Source organism: Leptopilina heterotoma, unplaced genomic scaffold, assembly GCF_015476425.1.
Source record: "Leptopilina heterotoma isolate Lh14 unplaced genomic scaffold, ASM1547642v1 Lhet_70, whole genome shotgun sequence".
Lineage (NCBI taxonomy): Eukaryota > Metazoa > Arthropoda > Insecta > Hymenoptera > Figitidae > Leptopilina > Leptopilina heterotoma.
In genome coordinates this window covers 3301068-3324693 of record NW_025111162.1, presented here as the reverse complement: position 1 = coordinate 3324693, position 23626 = coordinate 3301068, and the positions used below count along the sequence as shown (strand labels likewise).

The 23626-nt window shown below is 26.4% G+C and overlaps 1 protein-coding gene across 3 annotated transcripts in view; it reads right to left on the bottom strand.

Moving 5' to 3' along the window:
- Positions 1 to 23626, bottom strand: part of LOC122510581 — a 372459-nt gene that overhangs the window by 146907 nt on the left and 201926 nt on the right. For all 3 annotated transcript variants that reach the window (XM_043625348.1, XM_043625347.1, XM_043625349.1), the window contains exon 2: positions 23208 to 23405. The gene's annotated coding sequence lies outside the window, so the exon portion shown is untranslated. The remainder of the gene's footprint in view (positions 1 to 23207; positions 23406 to 23626) is intronic.

Sequence of the window (23626 nt, the reverse complement as noted above, 5' to 3'; positions counted from 1 at the left end):
TAAAAAATCAAAAATTTTACATGAGTTCTGGGCACTTTAGCAATAGTTCTAGAGTTCTCTAACGATTATTTAGATGCATACGATCCGAGAAAATCGTTTACCTCGTTCAATTTTTCTCGATTTGTGAGAAGTTTACGATATATAATAAACAACATTTCTTTTGTTTTTATCGTTATGAATCGTATCGCAATTACGAACGAGAACTCGTATTAAAGGGTTATAACAAAATATGACAACTGATAATTGAAATTTTATTTAATAATGGAATCTCAAGATAATTTAGAAGTTGCTTTGGAAAGTAGTAGCACGCAAACAATTGGTTATATTTTTATTTTTTGAATATTCTTGATTTTTGTAAACTTATTAAAATTTTTCACATAAATATAGCAATCATGAAACTGATATACCGCCATCAACTGAAGCTTTTAAATACAGAAAGCGCAAAGCAAGTGCAAAATCATTAGAATCTTCATTTAAGTACTCGATTGTAGATGGATTGAAAGTCGGTACCTGCAAACTATGTATTGAAAAAACAATTATTATTAAAATGAAAGATTCAAATACGACAGGTTTAAGAAGACATCTTAAACATTTGTTTAAGAAGACATCTTAAACATTTTCATCCAGAAGAATTCGAAGAAACTTATCCTAACCAGAAGCAAAAAGTTCATGTAAATTTTATATTAATTTAAAAACAAATTTATTTATATTAAATAGTTCTTATGAATATAAAAATTAAATTGTAAATGCATTAGTATTTAAATTATATTATTATGGGTATTTATTATTATTATTATTTTTTTTATTTTATTATTATTATTTATTATTTATTATTTATTATTTATTATTTATTATTTATTATTTATTATCTATTATTTATTATTTATTATTTATTATTTATTATTTATTATTTATTATTTATTATTTATTATTTATTATTTATTATTTATTATTTATTATTTATTATTTATTATTTATTATTTATTATTTATTATTTATTATTTATTATTTATTATTTATTATTTATTATTTATTATTTATTATTTATTATTTATTATTTATTATTTATTATTTATTATTTATTATTTATTATTTATTATTTATTATTTATTATTTATTATTTATTATTTATTATTTATTATTTATTATTTATTATTTATTATTTATTATTTATTATTTATTATTTATTATTTATTATTTATTATTTATTATTTATTATTTATTATTATTTATTATTGGTATTTAAATGTATTGGTACAATATTTTAGAAAAAAGAAATTGAACCTCGGTTTTTAAAATTATTCGGTTTTTAATAATTTAAATATAATTTATCAAGTATTATATTTGTTGAAAATATTTTTTTGAATTTTTACAATTTGATTTATTCTACAGACTTTTGATCAAGAAACATTCAATAAAATGACAGTAGACTGGATAACACTAAAATATTTAACCTACTCCTTTTTTGAAGATGACGAGACACAAGAATTCTTTCATTATTTAAATCCTGAGGTTAAACTCCCGATGCGTAACTATTTGAAAACAGAAGTGGAATTTAGATTTGAACAGAAACAAGATATTGTTATGAAAATCTTGAGTTCAAATTCATCTCGAATATCTTTTACAATCGATGGCTGGTCTTCAATAGCACATCGATCATACTACGGTATCACAGGACATTTTATCAGTGATGACTGGAGTTTAAATTCTCTTGTAGTTGATTTTGTTCCGTCCAATGGTCATCATACAGGGCGCGATATCGCTGAAATTTTTTTTAACTCTCTGGAAAAATATAATTTACTCTCAAAATTACAAGGCATCACTGTTGACAATGCGTCGTCAAACACCTCATTTATGGAGTACTTGTCTAGATTAATACCTGAATTCAATGCTTATGAACAACATTATCGATGTTTCGCTCATATTTTGCATCTGGGTGTTATGGCGTTCCTTAATGTTCTCAAAATTGATAACATACCCGAATCAAATGAAAACAGAGAATTCGAAGAATCCGACAGCGACATTGAAGATGAAAATTTGAATTCTGATGAAAACGAAAGAAAATCGCCACTTTCAAAACTCAGAGCTTTGTTTTCTCTACTCAAAAACTCCGAACAATGGAAAAACAAGTTGCATGTTTGCTGCAATGTCTGTAACGTGAAGGCCTTGTCACCAAATATAGATGTTGGAACAAGATGGAATTCAACATTAGCAATGTTAATGTTTAAATAATTTTTAAAATATTATTTTTTACTTTATTATTTTTTCTATTCTCATATATATATATATATATATATATATATATATATATATATATATATATATATATATATATATATATATATATATATAATTATTTTAATCATAATGATTCTAAATTTATTAGGTTGACTCTAGCATTTGAAATGAAACCAGCGATAATCATGCTCTGCGAAAATAATATTAAATTAACGAAGTATATTCTTAACATTCAAGAATGGGGACTTTTGGAAATTGGATCCACATATTTACAGGATTTTAAAATTCTATCAGATAGACTAAGTGGAGAAAAGTATGTCACATTGCCTTCAGTAGTAATTGGTTTCAACATGCTGTTAGACAAGTTGGAAAATGCAAAAAACGATCTAATTTTGAAGGACAATAGAACGCCAATGGACGATATCCTTTTGGAAGCTCTAGAAAGATTATTAGAAAAACTGTTGAAACATTACCGAAAATGTCACTGGGGATATTGTGTAGTATTGCTTTTAGATCCCCGTTTTAAAAAAGAAACGTTCCAATTAACGCAATGGGGAAAAGAAATGGCCAAAGAATCTGTGAAGAAATTTGAGCAAACATATAAAACTACATATTACAATAAACCACAGGTATATAGCAACTACAAAGTCTATACTAGGGGACCTTTTTCAGGGTGGTAACTAGTTTTAGTTTACCAATTTCCCTGACAATTTACTGCAATTAAAATTACTATCCCTGACAAAATTCTTTTTACAGGAAAATTTATAAGTTTCAATAAATTCTAAAAATTACATTTATAACCCTTCCTGAATTAAATTATTTTCTAGAATTTTCAACTAAACTTTATCTCTAAATCAATTAATTTAAATAATTTTCTAAAAGTTCTTCTAGAATTCAATTATATTTAAAAAAGAAAGATAATAGTTTTTCAATTTTGAAAAATTTCTAAACAATTAAAATTTGCTAAAATCTTTTGAAAATAATTAAACTTTTGAAAAATATAAATAAAAATGATCAAATGTTTGAAGAATTTTAATTATAAACAGAACAATGATTTCTCGACAATTTAAATAAATTTTACCAAAAAGTAAATTTTTATTTACATTGCTCGAAGATTAAATCTTAAAAAATTATTATAAAACAATTTTAATAATTATTTTTTAAAAATATTTTAATGTAATTTTTCGAAAGTAATTGAATTTCTGAAAAGAATTTTTGTATAATTTAAAAAACTAATTAATTGATGATTGGTTTCCTCAAAATGTTAAAAATAATTTTAAAATGTTATTATTTTTGTATTTGAATTTTTGAAAATATATAATTGAAAATAATGAAAAAATTGAATTTTAAAAAATTAGAAGATAATTTTCATTAATTTTCTTTTTTAAATTTACCTTTAAAGACTTTTCATTTTTCAAAATGTGATTTTCAAAAATTGATATAAAATACTTAAAATAAATTAATTATTTTCAAGTAAATTTAAAAAATTTTAACTATTCAAAAAGTTTTTTTTATTATACATATATATTTGAAAAATTTAATTATGATAAAAAATGATTGAAAAACAATTTTTGAAAGACTTCATAACTAATAGTTATTTTTCGCATTATAAAAATCAAAATAAGTTACACTTTTTTACTAAAAATTGTGGTATTTTGTTGCATTGTTTGGAAAAAAGTCGAAATTTCTAAATGTAATTCGAAAAAGTTTCAATTTTCTTAATTTCTCTGAAAAAAATTTTTTCTGGCATTTTCTTGACTTTACTGAAAAAAATGTTGTTTCCCTGAGATTTTCCTGACTTTACTGACACGTGACCACCCTGCATTTTATTTCTCTTCGTCCTCTAAATCAATAAATTATTAATTTATTTGTTTCTCATTTTGGTTAACTTGAAGTAATATTAAATATTACATTATTATTATTGCAAAAAATTTTTTAAATGAAATTTTTTTACTTTAAGAAATCAAAACGTAGATTTTTTTAAAAATATTTTAATTTAATTTAATAATATAGATTATTTTATAAGAATATGCATTCTTCTATAAGACATTTTTATTCAATTATTAAGGCTATGTCCAAGTTGTGAAATGTAAACAAACTAAAAGGTTACTACACCAGCACTAAAAACGCAATTTTGCGACAGCCAATTCTCCCACAAAAAATAACATTTTTACACTTTCTTTACGAAAATGGAAAATTAGAGTATCAAAGTTTCCAAAAAAATCATTTTTGAATATAACCAATAAAAAGCAATTAGTAAAATAACTAATTATAATGAGCTGTAAAATGGCATTTTTGACGCGTCGCGAAAAATAAACTGTTTGAGTATATCAACCGCACGGATGATGAAGAAGTTCCATGTCAGCGATTGGACCTTCAACATGTGGAAGGGTAAATTTTTCCCTTTCCTCCTTGAAATTACAAGAGAAAGGGTAAAAACTTCTTCATCGTCCGTGCGGTTGACATAGTCAAACAGTTTAATTTTTCGCGACGTGAACTCTGTTGCTCGCTGCGCGTGCGCAGACCGTACCAAGGTCGCAATGACATCACCATGCAAAAAGGCACATTTTGTTTTTGACTGAAACTCAGTGGTTTTCTCATTTTTTCAGTTATTCAAAGTTTAGTAACCAAATTCGATACTTTAGTTCACCATTTCCATTAAGAAAATGTGAATTTATATTGATTTACGCAAATGCGAACAGCGAAAAAATGCCCCATTATAGACCGAATAGTGAAGCATTTTTTCGCGGTTCCCATTTGCGTAAATCAATATAAATTCACATTTTCTTAATGGAAATGGTGAACTAAAGTATCGAATTTGGTAACTACACCTTGCATAGCTGAAAAAAATGAGAAAATAACTAAGTTTCAGTAGAAAACAAAATGTGCATTTTCGCATGGTGCTGTCAATGCATTCTTAGTTTTGGTTTTGAATGATACTCAGTGGTTTTCTCATTTTTTCAGCTATGCAAGGTGTAGTTAAAAAATTCGATACTTTAGTTCGCCATTTCCATAAAGAAAATGTGAATTTATATTTATTTACGCAAATGGGAACAGCGAAAAAATGCTTCATTATAGACCGAATAGTGAAGCATTTTTTCGCGGTTCCCATTTGCGTAAATCAATATAAATTCACATTTTCTTAATGGAAATGGTGAACTAAAGTATCGAATTTGGTTACTAAACTTTGAATAACTGAAAAAATGAGAAAACCACTGAGTTTCAGTCAAAAACAAAATGTGCCTTTTTGCATGGTGATGTCATTGCGACCTTGGTACGGTCTGCGCTTGCGCAGAAAAGCAGCAGAGTTCACGTCGCGGAAAATTAAACTGTTTGACTATATCAACCGCACGGACGATGAAGAAGTTTTTACCCTTTCTCTTGTAATTTCAAGGAGGAAAGGGAAAAATTTACCCTTCCACATGTTGAAGGTCCAATTGCTGACATGGAACTTCTTCATCATCCGTGCGGTTGATATACTCAAACAGTTTATTTTTCGCGACGCGTCAAAAATGCCATTTTACAGGTCATTTTAATTAGTTATTTTACTAATTGCTTTTTATTGCTCATAGTCAAAAATGATTTTTTTGGAAACTTTGATACTCTAATTTTCCATTTTCGTAAAGAAAGTGTATAAATGTTATTTTTTGTGGGAGAATTGGCTGTCGCAAAATTGCGTTTTTAGTGCTGGTGTAGTAACCTTTTGGTTTGTTTACATTTCACAACTTGGACATAGCCTTAAAAAATTTGTGTTTAGTTATCTAAAGAAGTTACACAGTCTTCAAGCAAACAAAAAAATAATAATACCAGTGAAGCACTTGATGTCGATGCTCTATTTGTCTCAGATTCCGAAGAAGATGAATGCTCAAGTTCTGTAAATTCTACTTCTAATTGGAGATATGAATTGGATTATTACTACGTGCAAAAGCGAGCACCTAAAAGTACAGATGTGCTCAAATGGTGGGAAAAGAACGAAAAAACTTTGCCCAATCTTGCTAAAATGGCGCGTGATTTTTTTTCGGTAACTGCTACATCTGTTCCGTCCGAAAGGTTGTTCTCTCGAAGTTCCTTGATTGTTAGAAAACACAGGAACAAGTTGTCAAATCAATCAATTAAACATTTAATATGTTTAAATTCATGGAATTCATGTTCCTTAACTTCGAAAATCAACTCAATGCTGGACACGACTAAGAAATAATGTTTGAACCTAAATTACGTTTTTTTTACATTAACACAATTTTGAGAATGTTAAAAAAGTTGAATAAAAATTATAAATAATACTAAAATAATTAAATACATAATTTTATAACCTAATAAAAAATTATATCAGTTTTTATAAATATTTTATTTTTCTTATTTTGTCAGAAAATATGGAAAAACCTGTTTTTCTGATTAAACACAAATTTAACAGGTTATAAAATATTGCTCCAACCTAAATTCTTTTTAAATTATTAAAAAATAGTATTTAAACAAGAGATGTGCCACTATTTTTAAAAATTCTGAATTTAATTTTTTTATTTTTCGAAAGATTCCTTCAAATAATATATATTATATTACAATTAATAATATAATACGTAAAAAATAAAAAATTACAAATACTGTGTTTACATTTCTCGATTATTATAATTGTTTAACGAGAAGTTGTCACCACGAGACGATCATAAACGATAATTTTGACAATTGAACGATATTCAGTCTCGTAAAGGTTACTTCTCGTTATATCCCGCTCGTATGCATCACTAAATTTAACTAGTTCTAATGACTAACAACAAAAAAAGCAACAATGAAAAATCATAGTGCTAACTTTGCATACACGGAAAGAAAAGGTCTGGAAGAGATATCCATAAAAATATTGTTGAGCAGAATATTGTTGTGTTATCCAATTCAATGGAAGACACAACTTTCAGAATGGAAGCACATTCCATATTCAATGGATGAGGGAGCCATATTATATTGTTGAGTCAAATATGGATGTGACATCCATGGGCATGGTTGGGCTTACAATTTATGCTATGGATTTTCACATATAGCTGCCTCATCCATATAAACTTTGGTTGGGAGATCCATAATTAGTTTAAAATTTCGATACATGTTGCGCGCAATTCATTATCATGGCATCCATTTAAAAAAGGTCGTCTCAATTTGTCCGTCGCGTCAGTTTCCTGTCACGACTATAGGGCAGTTCCATACGAAAAGCAAATGGTAGATCACCGATTTTTCTTAAACTTTGAAACTTTTTAGTACTTGGGGTACTAAATAACTGTGCCAAACAGTTTTGTAAAAAAAAATTTTTTTTGCAAGATATTTAGATTTAAAAAATCGGAAACTGAAAAAAATGACTTTTTTTGAGAATTTTTATTTCGAAAACTATTGATTCTACAAGAAAAAGTCATTTATTCAAAATTGTAGAAAAAATGTTAATTTTTTATAATATTAAAAAAAAGTTAAGAAAAATTAATTTTTCAATAATTTGTTTAAACAATAATTTTTTATTGTTAAAAAAAAGAGTAAAGGACATCATGGAATTTTCTAGAAAAATTATTTTCTTAAAATTTGAACCTTCCTTAATAAGTGGTTAAATTTTTAAAGAAGTGATTTTTGATATTTTTGAGAAAAAAATTTTTGAAGTTTTTTTTGTTTTGCGTTGCGCTAACTAAGCAGCGCCTATGTCAGTGTATTTTAAAAGATGATTTGACCTTTACTGCTCGCCCCTAATACATTTATTAATTATATACGTATATATTATTATTATAAACAGTTTAACAATACCTATATTTTTAACTTTTTTAAAAACATTATTTTCCTTTTTTAACCCATTAATGGTCATGGGCACAGGAACGCAGGTTTAAAAAGTAACTATTGGGATCCTGGCATATGGTCTAATATTAATTTTTAACGTTAAAAATTAAAAAAAAAAAATTTTTGAACAATTTGTTATAAACAAATGAAGAAAAATTGATTTTCATAAAAAACTGATAGCGCCATTCGATTCGACGCAAAAACTACTATGAGAACGTATATTACATAAGTAGTTTTTAAAAAAAAACATATTATTGTAAAAATGTTATAAACAATTAGCCTGCATTTATACTGTATGAGGTAGAAGAATCGTTTTTTAGGTAAAAATTTTGTTTAAAAAATTTTTAACGTCAAAAACTCTCCTAGTTAAACTAATTTTGTTTAAAAAAAATTTTAGCTTCAAAAACGATCCTTCTACCTCATACAGTATAAATGCAGGCTAATTGTTTATAACATTTTTACAACAGTATGTCTTTTTTTGAAAATTATGTAATATACGATCTCGTAGTTGTTTTTTGCGTCGAATCGAATAGCGCTATCAGTTTTTTATAAAAATCAATTTTTCTTTATTTTTTTATAACAAATTGTTTAAAAAATTTTTTTTTTAATTTTTAACGTCAAAAATTATTATTATGATCCTATGCCAGGATCCCAATAGTTACTTTTTATATTATGCGTTCCTGTGCCCATGACCATTAATGGGTTAAAAAAGGAAAATAATGTTTATAAAAAAGTTAAAAATATATTTTTAAACTGTTTATAATAATAATATATACGTATATAATTAATAAATGTATTAGGGGCGAGCAGTAAAGGTCAAATTATCTTTTAAAATACACTGATATAGGCGCTGCTTAGTTAGCGGAACGCACAAAAACTCGTAGCGCAAACTTCAAAAATTTTTTCTCAAAAATATCAAAAATCACTTCTTTAAAAATTTAACCACTTATTAAGGAAGGTTTGAATTTTAAGAAAATAATTTTTCTAGAAAATTCCATGATGTTCTTTGCTCTTTTTTTTAACAATAAAAAATTATTGTTTAAACAAATTATTGAAAAATTAATTTTTCTTAACTTTTTTTTAATATTAAAAAAAATTGACATTTTTTCTACAATTTTGAATAAATGACTTTTTCTTGTAGAATCAATAGTTTTCGAAATAAAAATTTTCAAAAAAAAGTAATTTTTTTCAGTTTCCGATTTTTCAAATCTAAATATCTTGCAAAAAAAATTCTTTTTTGCAAAACTGTTTGGCACAGTTATTTAGTACCCCAAGTACTACAAAGTTACAAACTTTAAGAAAAATCGGTGATCCACCATTTGCTTTTCGTATGGAATTGCCCTATATAATCACGTTGTGAGTTTATTGTCTATAAATAGTGTTATAATTGTTTATTATTTATTATCGTTATTGTCTATTAGTGTTTTTGTGTAAATTCATTTTCATGAAATATGTGTAGAGTATATAAGGAATATTATATGCTCAAATATTGCAGTTGTGTCTATAGTGTAGTGGATAGCGTTAGTGTTTAGTACGCGTTAGGTCTAGGGTTCGTGTCTCCCCCCCCATCGGTTAATAATTTGTTTCGTTAATATGCGGTTATTCAATAAGTGGTGTGTATTAATTAACAAAAATGTGTATAAAATATCTCAAGTGACATGGAATTTAATTAATTGAGTGATTCAAATTTTTTTCTTTTCCATTTCCATTACTATGGATCACCCAACCATAGATCTTTTGCTGCTTCAACAATTCACAGCCAGCCATAGAATATGGATGCAGCAACCTTAACTATGGATATCCCGTATTTTTCAATATAATATGGCTGTGATATCCATGTATCTGGATGTGTCAACTATTTCTTTTTCTCCGTGTAGCACTATTATTACACGCTTGTCGTTAGTAATTTGTTGTCGCCATGACTCAGTCTACAAAATATAAGTCCTTGTCAATTGCAGAGAAAAAGAAAATTATTGAAGCTGTTGAAAGTTTTGAAAAAAACTGATGTAGCTAAGAACTTTGATATGAACCTGTGTTTTTACTTTCACCCAACGGGAAGTTGCCAATGTTAACGATTGGTTCAATAATGGGCCATGCTTGGTACCCAATGGTTTTTTCTTGGCAAAACAATTGGCAACCATCATTGGACCACCAATGGTTTAAACTTGGGATGATCACGCTACTGCCAATGATCGGTAGCCAAGCATCGGGCCAATATTAGTTGCCAAGGAAATGCCAAGGAAACAAAATCGATTTTCAAAAGCTTGATTTTTTATTGGCAGCCAACAAAAAACCAAGGTTTTGAAAATTGATTTTTTTAAATTATTAATTAAAATTTATTTTTAAAAAATATATTTTTCAAAAATTTATTTAAAAAAAATATATTTTTTAAAAATATATATTTTTAAAAAAATATATTTTTTAAAAATATATATTTTTTTAAATTAATAGAACATATTAATTTAATTTGTCACCTCTGGTAAAACAAAGATGAAAGACTGATAAATTCCCTCACTTTATATTTTACAGTGGAGGGATGACTGTGAATGTCTTTGCGAGAGAGGAGCAGGTACTTATATAGAGCCAGTGAGAAAGGTCACAAGCGAGAAGAAATCACTAGCATGCACTCTGGCGGCGCTTGTCGGAAGTGGCGCAACGTTGGTTGCCAAGCGCTGTGTCGATAATGTCAGGATATGCATGCGCGCCAGAAAACAGTTCCGACAAGCGCCGCCAGAGTGCATGCTAGTGATTTCTTCTCGCTTGTGACCTGTTTCACTGGCTGTATATAAGTACCTGCTCCTCTCTCGCAAAGACATTCACAGTTATCCCTCCACTGTAAAATATAAAGTGAGGGAATTTATCAGTCTTTCATCTTTGTTTTACCAGAGGTGACAAATTAAATTAATATGTTCTATTAATTTAAAAAAATATATATTTTTAAAAAATATGTTTTGTTAAAATAAATTTTTGAAAAATATATTTTTTAAAAATAAATTTTAATTAATAATTAAGAAAAATCAATTTTCAAAACCTTGGTTTTTTGTTGGCTGCCAATAAAAAATCAAGCTTTTGAAAATCGATTTTGTCTCCTTGGCAATTCCTTGGCAAATAATATTGGCCCGATGCTTGGCTACCGATCATTGGCAGTAGCGTGATCATCCCAAGTTTAAACCATTGGTGGTCCAATGATGGTTGCCATTAATGTTCCAATAATGGAACGGAGTTCGCCAAGCATGGCCCATTATTGAACCAATCGTTTACTTCCCATTGGGCAGTAGTTCGAATCTAAAGTCTCTTAATTTGAACGTCTCAATAATTCGAAACTCTTGGTAATTCGAAGTTTTTTCTCAGTCCTTTCAACTTCGAATTATCGAGAGTCGACTGTATTTCTAAAAATTACAATAGTAACTGTTTCAAAATTCAATAATCTTTTAGAATTTTTAATTGAACTTTTTTAATGCATTTATTTTTAGTTATTTTGAGAAAGTTTTTTGAAAATTCGATTATTAAAAAAGGAAGTTTCCTTTAAAATACGTCTAAAGTTACAATTTTTTTAAATTCAATTTTACGATGTTTCGATAATTATTCAATTAAATGTATATTTAAAAATTGAATTAATTTATAGGAAAATACATCCGAATTTTTATTTTTAAGTATTAAAAATTATAAAATTTACAAAAATTTAATTTAATTAATTTCTAAAAAATTTTAATCAAAAATTTTTTAAAAACTCTGTTTATCCGAATTTTTAATTTAAATTATTAAATATTAAAAATTTCAAAAACTTCAATTTGAAACCGTTGTAATGGTAGTATATAATATTTTAACTGTAATTAATTTTAAGGGATGGTGCGAAATGCCAAGACTGCAAAAACAGTCCATCATTGCATTGGTCCAGTAATTTCTGTCAAGAATTGGCAGTAGTTACTGGGCCATTACTGGTGTTCAAAACGTCCCATTGCTGGGCCAATGATGGCGCCGATGGTGAAATATTCAAATTGACCATTCACGGCGAAGTTGATCAATCTTTAATGGAAAAGACAATTGCCAGTGCTGTGACAAACATCGGCCCAGTAACGATAATTATACGAAAAATATCCGAAAATGATCCGCATTAATCTAACGTTAATCCGAGCGAAATTATGAATCCTAAATCAGTCTGGAGTAATCATGAATGTCTATGAATTAAGTCCGTAATTATTACGCAACCATCCGAAATTATGTCCGTTGAAAAATTCATCAAAAATAAATACGGAATAATGCGAAATCAATATGTAAAGAATACGAAATCAGTCGGCAATAATCCGAAAGTAATCCAGTTGAAAGATTTAATCCGAAACAAGTATGGAACAATCCAAAATATGTACGCAAAGATTTTGGTATAATATTCAATTTGTATATTAAAAACAATTTGTATTAAATTCAGATAAATTTAAACTATAAATATATTTTCGTATATTATCAGACTAACTTTGGACTAGATTGGACTAATTCCGGATTCACTGGTTAAAAACCGTATTGAGTTTGGATTTATCTAGACTAATTCTGAGTGACAAAAACCTGACCATAAGCAGACAGTTTCGGATTAGCTGCGGATTCACTGGTTAAACCAATCGGATTACTTCTGCATTTACTATAGTTGCATATGATCTGACTAACTTCGGACTAAATCGGACTAATTACCCAAGTAGAAACGTAATACTGGCATAGTACTGACTACCAGTATAGAAGTACTGACTCCAGTACTAAATCAGTACTGGGAAATCCCTGGTTGGTAACGCTGTCCAGTACTGATTTTTTACCGGCAGTCAGTACTAAGTCAGTATTAAAATATCACTGGCAGAACACCGCCTAATTACTGATTCGCAGGTAAAATTTAACAAATTTGGAAAATGCTGTAACGCGTTCTCTAAAACAAAATTTACCTTTAAAAGCTTATATTTATTTGTTATTTGATTATTACAAATAACAAGAGATAAATAACGAGACTCAATCTATTGTAAACGAAATAATAGTACAATTTACGAGACATTTTATTTATAACTAGTCGGTACATTTCGATTAAAATGAATTTAAATTAAATTAAAAAATTAATTATTGACATTGCCCGAAAAAACTTCATAATATAAATTATTTCGAAATTGACGGTCATTGTCGACAATGCCCAGTGATTGTGGGCATTGTCAGACATTGCCCGATTCTGGACATTGACTGTAACATATATATATATATATATATATATATATATATATATATATATATATATATATATATATATATATGAATTAAAAAATATATATAAGTTTATTTATTTATTTATTTATTTAAGTAGTAAACGGGACTGTGCCCTTTCGTACAAAGTACTCTTCATACTAATTTTATTGCACTAAGCAAAATTACTAAATATTATCAAAAATGAAACATAAGTAGCTAAACTTAAAATAGTGAACTACATATCTCTAAAAACAAGCTGACGCAAAAGTGTGTGAAATCTCATAGAGTTACAATCAAAAAAATCAATATCATTATAAACATCATTTGCTTCTCTACAAAGCCTGGTCATCAAAGAATGATTTTCATAATTCGTTCTATGAAATGGAACAGAGAATAAAGAAAAATACCTAGAAGGTCTTAGTGGCACACGTAAATTAATTAGTGATATAAGTGACTGACAATTAAAGAATCCATTAAATAATTTATATAAAAATGATAAATCACTATATAGGAATCTTAAAGAAACCCTTGGTATATTGAGCACAGAACGCAAGCTGCAGTAATCATGAGCATGAAAATCAAATGGTATGTGAAGTTGACGCGCAATGAAACGAAGAAACCTATTCTGAATGCGTTCAAATCTTACACGGAAAAAAATAATTCGGAAATAGTTCCTGAATTCGTTCCGAAATTGAGGATATGAGCAAAAGTCGGTAATTATTATAGAGCTGTTATTTGGAAGAAATGTCGAACTTTCAAAATAGATATTCAGGAATTGTATGGTAAGAACTCGGTATTTATGTGATAGTTTTTACGAAATGTAGCGGCTGAGTATTTCAGATAGTCTGAACGGTAGAACTTCCGATGAGTTCGGGAAAAATTCAGAGGGTCGCTTCATGTATGAAGAAGCTCTTATAAGGGCTACAGAATAGTTCCGGAACAATTCCGTAGCAAAGAAAATAAAAAAAAGAAGTTGTGTATACGCGTATATACTTGATCGACATTCGTCAAGCAAGACGAACTGTGATTGGTTGAGGAGGATACACACACACACATACATACATAATACACTTATAGCTACCTACATATAATCTAACGCACACATAATTTATACACAAATAAACGCAAATACACGACGCATTGAATCGCACGCTGGTTGTAGGGACCTGGGAAGTCTCTTATATACTAGACTTTACTTTTATTCAGCGCTTGTGAGAAACGGGGTCGGCACATCTTTTCTTTTGATGAAGTTCGGGAATTATTATGAAATTTAAACTGGAGTTCTCCTTGATTAGATGCTTGTAAATACTATTTTAGAAGAAATATAATTTCTACGACAAAATTTCGATAATATTATAGACCAGTCCTGTATTTCTCCAGGAATTTATTTACAATGCTGATTTTGAAAGTCTCACAAAAACCGTTTCGTAATTAGTTCGGAACGATTCAGATATACTTACATTGAATTTCTAAAAATTTCTGGAACTTTGCACAAATCCTCAATTATGGAACAAATTCAGGAATTCTTACAGAATTTATTTTTTCCGTGTATAATATTATATGTGTAATATGGCACCCAAATGACTATAGCATACTCTACTATTGATCTGATCAATGAAAAATACAAAGTTTTTAACGCTGATAGATTATGAAAAGCAGATGCATTTCTCATTACAAATCCCAGAGATTTTAAAGATTTAGAGATAACTTCGGAGATATGTTCATTATAATTGAGATCTTTACCAATCAAAACCCCCAAGTCTCGAACCTGAGTCACTCTATTTAATTCACTTGAACCCACAGTATAACTATATACAAATGTGATTTTCCTCGCAAATGAGATTACTACACTCTTATCTAAATTGAAGGTCAAATGATTTTTCTTACACCAAACTATAAGATGTTTAAGATCTAACCTGAGTTGTTTAGAATCGAGACAAGGGTTATTTGCATTAATTGCTTTAAAAAAATAAACATTTTAATCGCGCGTTGTGATTATACCGGATACATCCGGTCGGCTAGACGTGACGTTACTCGAGTTACCGGTACATACGGACAACGAACTACAGACAATGACAGTAATGATATAATAAAAAAATTATCACCATCAATTGGGAACCTTGCCAAATTCCTATGTCCAAAATGAAATTCTATATAAATAATACCGAATCATTATTTATATTATTGCTTAGAGTAACATTGATAATGTAGGAAATAAAATCTTGCCCCTATAAATTAAACAAATATAATTATATTAGAGAGAAAAAAAAGAGTTTAAATAAACAAACCGCCTAAGAAAAGACTGCGCGAGAATAAAATAGTCAGGTAGAATTGTTATTCCACTTATATTCTCAAGCTTTCCTATATTAATCAATAAAAAAAGGAGAAGAGACAGAGAAACTTTCCAAAACATGTACTATACGCGACTTATGATTGAGCAATTCCACGCCAAGTGATCATAAGAATTTTCGATGATTTTAGCAATATTAAAAATACTTTCAGAATTTCTTCCTTTTTATACATGGAATAAAAGTGTATAAAAGTTTTTTTAAAATTTTCAAAATTTTTTGAGTTACCTCTTACTCAAAATTTTGGTCGGTTTTTCAAAAAATGCACATAACTTTTTTTCTTGTTAACCGATTAAGATAATTTTTTTTGGAAAATACTCATAATAAGAAGTACTTTAAAGAAAAAAAATAAAATTTAATAAAAATTTTTTTTTTGCCCGAAAAAAATTTAAAAAAATTTTTTGAATTCAAATTTTGAAAAAAATATATCTTTGATTTGAAAATTTTTTTTTGGTAAATATTGTCAATTAAGTAAAGAATACTTCCTGTAAATTTAATTATGGGACAAAAATAACTTTACGCGAAAAAAAATAAAGTGTGCAGCGCGGCGTGCCGGGACTTGTGCTTATGGCGGCGAAAGTTTCGTTTCAAATCACTCTAATAGGTCACAATTCTTTACCAAAACGCTTTTTCTTTTTTTAAAAATCTTCGTAATTAAATTCTCTATGAATCTGTCGAGCCTTATTTTTAAATTTTTGTTTTTAAACATTTTTTAAATAACAATAAGTATTAAAAAAATCATAAAATCGTAAAATATATTTTTTTAGTTTTATTAATTAAGAAAATTAATCAAAAAACTTATTAAAATAATTTTTGATTGATAAAAAATAAAAAATTATTTAGTTAAAAATTGTTATACAATAAAAATTTATTATTTTGTCATAAACTGTACTTAGGGTTAAAAATTTCTATTTTTTCTGAATTGTGCAATTTTTCATAAGTAAAGTATTCAAGTATAAAAGAAAAAATAAAAATTTATTATTTAACCCTTGTTTAAACAGTTTATAATTTTCAATTTTTCAATTAATTGTTTAGAAAAAATTAGAAATTTCTAACCCAAATGAAACTTATGAAAAAATGAAAAAAGTACATAAGAAACAAATATAAATTTCTTACCCTAAGTATAAATAGTTTATGAAAAAATAGCAACAATTAATTGTTTAAACAATGTTTTAATAAATAATTGTTTTTTTATCATCAGTAGATATATTACTTATGAAAAATTGTACAATTGAGAAGAAACTAGTAATTTCTAGGCCTAAGTATACAGTTTATAAAAAATAACAACAATTAATTAATTAAAAAGTGTTTAATTAATTTATTTTTTATCAATCAAACATTATTTTAATAGGTTTTTTAAATAATTTTCTTAATCAATAAAACTAAAAAAAATATATTTTACGATTTTATGATTTTTTTAATACTTACTGTTATTTAAAAAATGTTTAAAAACAAAAATTCAAAAATAAGGCTCAAGAGATCCATAGAGAATTTAATTACGAAGATTTAGAAAAAAAGAAAAAGCGTTTTGTTAAAGAATTGTGACCTATAGTGTGATTTGAAACGAAACTTGCGCGGCCATAAGTGAATACATGCACAAGTCCCGGCACGCCGCGCTGCACACTTTATTTTTTTTCTCGTAAAGTTATTTTTGTCCCATAATTAAATTTACAAGAAGTATTCTTTACTTAATTGACAATATTTACCAAAAAAAAATTTTTAAATCGAAGATATATTTTTTTCAAAATTTGAATTCAAAAAATTTTTTTAAATTTTTTTCGGGCAAAAAAAAATTTTTTATTAAATTTTATTTTTTTTCTTTAAAGTACTTTTTATTATGAGTATTTTCCAAAAAAAATTATCTTAATCGGTTAACAAGAAAAAAAGTTATGTGCATTTTTTGAAAAACCGACCAAAATTTTGAGTAAGAGGTAACTCAAAAAATTTTGAAAATTTAAAAAAAACTTTTATACACTTTTATTCCATGTATAAGAAGGAACAAATTCTGAAAGTATTTTTAATATTGCTAAAATCATCGAAAATTCTTATGATCACTTGGCGTGGAATTGCTCGATTGCATCTTTTTATTCCATTCGCGAAAATTCCGTTACGTGCGCTTAGCCTTTGTAAAATATTAGCCAAACGATAATTAATTACTGATGAATTATTCTTTACATTTCTTTCTATATTTGAATAGTAAAAGTATTTACTAATTTGAATTATAGTGACTAACTTTTTGGTTTTGAATTAGTAAATTTGACTAATATAACTTAGCAGAAATTACTATTTATTAGTCAAACTAGCATACATAACGCGCGATAAAGCGCGCGTGAAGTTTCTTTTTTTAATTGACATTGAAAAATTCAATTATTTACAAAAATTCTACACAAAATATACTTAAATATATAAAAATAAAAAAATATTATTAAATTAAAAAAATAGTGGAAAAAATAAAGAAGTATACATAATATTATCTATACAACCATTAAAAAAACAAAAGCATAATCATGACTAAATTCAAGTGTGGACAGACTGGACAGAATAAATGAATGAATACGACGATTATTATAGTTAATTAATAATTAATTGGCTGCCAATGACCTGAGTTGTTGCTTGGGTGTTGCTGAACAACATCCTGATTGATATAGAATTTAAATTAACTTTTAAGTAGTAGCACCCCCACCCGTACGCTATCAGACAATCAAAATTAGTGAAAAATGAGGTTAAAATTCATTTTCTCTCATTCAAATATTTTTCTATTGGCTGCCAATGACCTGAGTTGTTGCTTGGGTATTGCTGAACAACATCCTGATTGATATAGAATTTTAAATTAACTTTAAAGTAGTAGCACCTGCACCCGTACGTAATCACTATTTCTCTAAATTTATTCAGGAAAGTCAGGAAATTTTGTCAAAAGTACTAAAATAATATTTAATTTCAAAAATTCACAAGAATATTCTGAATGTTCTATTCGGTACCTGCGGACACAAAATCCAAACCAAAATGTCCAAGACATAAAGTCCAAATTCAATGCAGTCCAAAAAAATAGTTTATGTTGGAATTTTGGATTGGACTTTATGACTTGGTCAAAATGTCCAAATCAAAAAATCCAAATTTTCAAAATTATAAAGTATAATGTCGTTTTAATTGTTCTATATTAATTTTAAAATGTGAAAGTTACAAAGTACAAAATAACAGGGAATTTAATTTGACCGGAAAAAACAGGGAATAAGACAGGAATTTTATGCAGAACCTGGAATTTTTTCACCAAATAAAAAAAAGTTATATTGTTTTCATTTGTTTTTAAAATATCGCATTTTATTTCATTTTGTATAGATAATTATACTTCTCTGAAATTTTTATAATTTAAAATTTCTGAATGTTCAAATAAATTATATATTTTTAGTACTTGAGAAAATTTAATTTTTATTGTTTATGTATTAAGGAAATAATTAATTATTCAATTATTTTCAATATAATTTAAATAAAATTAAAAAATCAAATTTTCAATTATAATATAAACAAACAAGATTCTTTTTAAAAAAAATTTTCTCTTTCGGATTTTTTGTAGTTTGGATTCTTTTTCTTGGATATTTTAGTGTGGATTTTTTGGATTGGACTTTTTGTCCTACGTACATTCTTATATTCTTTAGCATTGAAAAGATTTTATTTATTTCAAACTCATCCTATTTTTAACAATAATTGAACTTTACAGATTTAAAATTAAATTCTTTTATTTATTTTTTTATTTAATAAAATAGAAATTGTTTTATTTATTTATTTTTTATTATTATTTCGATAAATATAGTTTTTAACAAATAGAAAATTTTGTAAATATTTTTACCAAAATAAATTAAAAATTTCTTAAACAGAATTTGATTTATAACTTTTTTTTCTACTTACGTACTTTGTTTATAAATTGTAATTAAGAAGCGAAAAATGTGCAAAATATTTTCTACTTTCTAATTTTAATTTCCCAACAATTTTTTAATTTTTTTGAAAAAATTGCTGTATTTATAATTTTAATTTGTCAAGCAATTATGTTTTTCATGAGACGCATGCTTACCGAAATCTTTTTTTACCAAATAGTTATTTGATATAAAATTACAATTCACATAAAATGCACATTATTTGACATAAATTTCATTGCACACAAAAACCATTTAACACAAATATCATTTGTCATAGAATTCATTAAACAGAAATATTATGTTACATAAAACTCAGATAACTTAATTCCCATTTGACATAAAAATTATGTAACATAAATTACTATTAACATAAAAATCATTTAACATAAATTTCTTTTGACATAAAACTCATTTAACGCAAATTTTATTTGTTATAAAATTCATTTGACATCAATTTCATTTGGCATAAATGTCATTTAACGTAATTCTCTTTTGACATAAATATCATTAGACATAAAATTAGCTTGACATAAATTTCATTTGACGTGAATATCATTTAACATAATTATTATTTAACGTAAAATTAAATTTATATAAATTTCATTTAGCATAAATTCCATTTAACATAATTCTCATTTGACATAAAATATACTTGACATAAATTTTATTTGGTATAAATCCCATTTAACATAATTTTTATTTGACATAAAGTTCACTTGATATCAATTTTATTTGACAGATAAGTCATTACACATAATTCTCATTTGACATAAAATTCAGATGTCATAGATTGCATTTTACATAAAGATCATTTGACATAGAAATATAGGCGCGAATTTCAAAATTGGCAAATCACAATGTTGTTGATAATATCTAATTGGTTACTTTTAAAATTGGCGCCGATATTTTTATGTAAAATGTAATTTGTGTGAAATGATTTTTATGTCAAATGAGAATTTTGTTAAATGACTTTTATGACAAATGAGAATTGTGTTAAATGTCTTTTATATCAAATGAACTTTATGTCAAATAAAAATTATGTTAAATAAGGTTTATACCAAATGAAATTTATGTCAAGTAAATTTTATGTCAAATGAGAATTATGTTAAATTGCATTTATGCTAAATGAAATTTATATAAATTTAATTTTACGTTAAATAATAATTATGTTAAATGATATTCACGTCAAATGAAAATTTATGTTCAGCTAATTTTATGTCTAATGATATTTATGTCAAATGAGAATTACGTTAAATGACATTTATGTCAAATGAAATTGATGTCAAATGAATTTTATAACAAATAAAATTTGCGTTAAATGAGTTTTATGTCAAAAGAAATTTATGTTAAATGATTTTTATGTCAATAGAAATTTATGTTACATAATTTTTATGTCAAATAGGAATTAAGTTATCTGAGTTTTATGTAACATAATATTTCTGTTTAATGAATTCTATGACAAATGATATATATGTTAAATGGTTTTTGTGTACAATGAAATTTATGTCAAATAATGTGCATATTATGTGAATTTTAAGTTAAGTAGTTTTATATCAAATCACTATTTGGTCAAAAAAGATTTCGGGAATAAGCATGCGTCTCGTTTTTCATATTGAAAAAAGGAAAATATTTTACATGAAAAATAACAATTATTTGTTAAGTACGTCTAAAATGTTTGTTACAAAGTGCTTATTTTTTTGGAAATAAAGGAAATAATGAAAAATAACATTAATAATTTTTCGATTAATAAAAATATTATTGAATTATTTTAAAAATAAAAATATTTCTAAAGAAAATAAAATAATAGGGGAGACTGGGGCGAAAAGTTAAATTGTGAAAACAGTTAAAATTCATTATCTTTCGAACGGAAATAGTTAGAGCATTGCAATTTTAATTATAGAAGGGTGTTATCACCCTAAATAAATATCCGGAGTTATGTGACATTCTGCTAATTTTTTTGGTGTCCATATTTAATTTTTTTTTCACCCTACTTTTTAAAAATTTTTCGTAAAAGGGAATATCAACTTGTAAGTATATTTTTTGCATTTATTCTCACCGCGATTTTTTTACCTCATTATTTGGGTCCCCTGAAGAGACACCTAAAGGTATTTGCTAAATATCTTTAGTCAGATTTTTTATATTTGTTGTTAAAGCCAAAAACGCACCCTGGGGCGAAAAGTTAAATGTATTTTTACATGTTATTAAAATTTTTTTTTTATTTTACGTTTTTTTGGGTTTATTTGTTTAAAAATGATTTATTTGACATTAGGCAAGTACTCTATCAAAAAACAAGACAGCTCACGTGAAATAAACCAAAAAATTTTTTTTTTTTTGTGAAATTTCAATTTATTAACTTTGTAACTGTTCTAAAGCTTTTGTTAAGTAAACAAAGATCTTTTATTAACGAAATTACTTGTTTACGTATACTTTAACTTATCTACTACTTAACACCTATCAGAAAGTAGTTTTAGTAGACAAAAATAGAATTTAATTTTTTGCCCCATCCATTTAACTTTTCGCCCCAGCATGGGGCGAAAAGTTAAAAAAAACAAAATTTTTAAAAAAGGACAAAACATGTATTGTATGCGAAAATATCAAAAACTTTTTTATTGAAAGTTGTAGGGGACAAGTTGCCCTACAATATTGATGTATAAATATTTGCATCTAAGCGGATTATATTGTCTAAAAAAATCATTTATGCAAAATTTAACTTTTCGCCCCAGTCTCCCCTATCATTAAATTAAAACAAGTTGTAAATCCAGATGTTCATTACATGAACATTTTGCTTCCTCTTTACGACCAGCAAAAAAAATTCGTCTTGATGCAAAGAATAAGATTTTATTATATATTAACTTCAATAACCAACTTAAAAAATTTTTTTTTAGAAAAAAGTCAAAAAAAAAATTTTTTCTGAGAATTTTATAAAGTCTATCAATCCATTTCGAGATATTTTTATGATAAATATACCTGGTAAATTTTAGCCAAATTCGTTAAAACCTTTTCGAGTTATCGTGTTCACAAAAATCGCGATCCACACACACACACACACACACATACATACATCCGGACAATTGTTCAGGGTCTTATATAACATAGTCCTATACAGAAGAAAATTTGTTAAAAGGATTTTTAAAAATTTTGTAAATTAAACGACTACAAAGCTTCCTCACGAGGAAGCAAAAATAGTGAAAAAATAAAGAAGTATAATATTATCTATCAAAACATATAAAAAAACAAAAGCATAATCATGAGTAACTTCAGGTGTGGACAGACTGGACAGAATGAATGAATGAATACGACGATTATTATAGTTAATAATTTACTAATTCAAAACCAAAAAGTCCGTCACTAATTCAAATTAGTAAACATTTTTACTAATTCAAATTTAGAGAGTGTGTCATTCAAAATTTCTGAAACACAAATTCACCTTCTCTTTTGTCTTGATATTAACAAATTTTTCCTATTCATGTAAATATTCTGAATAAATAATTTACATTATTATTGAATGTAATAATTATTATACTTACAATTAATAATAAATTGTTATATTTACAATTGACCGTAAATTATTACAATTGTAACATTTATTATTAATTACAAATACAATTTTGATGAAATTTAATCGAGTTGATTGCCTCCATTAACTCGAGGCGCAATATAAAATGATTGCAATAATAAAAATTTTAATGTCACTCACCAATCACTCGTCGGTGTAACGTCGAGCACGTGAAAATTGGATTTCTGCTCTTCTTCGTCTTCTTCTTTTTTTTTCCTTCCGGAAATTGTTTGAACCCAATCAAATATTGTTAGTGCTTCATGCGTTGAAGTTCAAGGAAAAATACACAATTTTTTTCCAACATTATTTCCTCTTTCTTCAAACTTTTTCCTTTTTGTTCTGTAAAAGCAAGAAAAAACAATGAAGACATTTTCTTTATTTATAGCTTCAGGAAAAATAGGCAACAATTACATTGTTACTTAATTATACTATATATGAACAATTAACTAATAGCTGTTCCTTGTTGCAAAAAATTACTTCCGCCAAACAATTCTTTTCTTAATAGCAATCTTTGTTTTATTTTCTATTACCTATTTACTATTAATAATAAAGAAATTAGA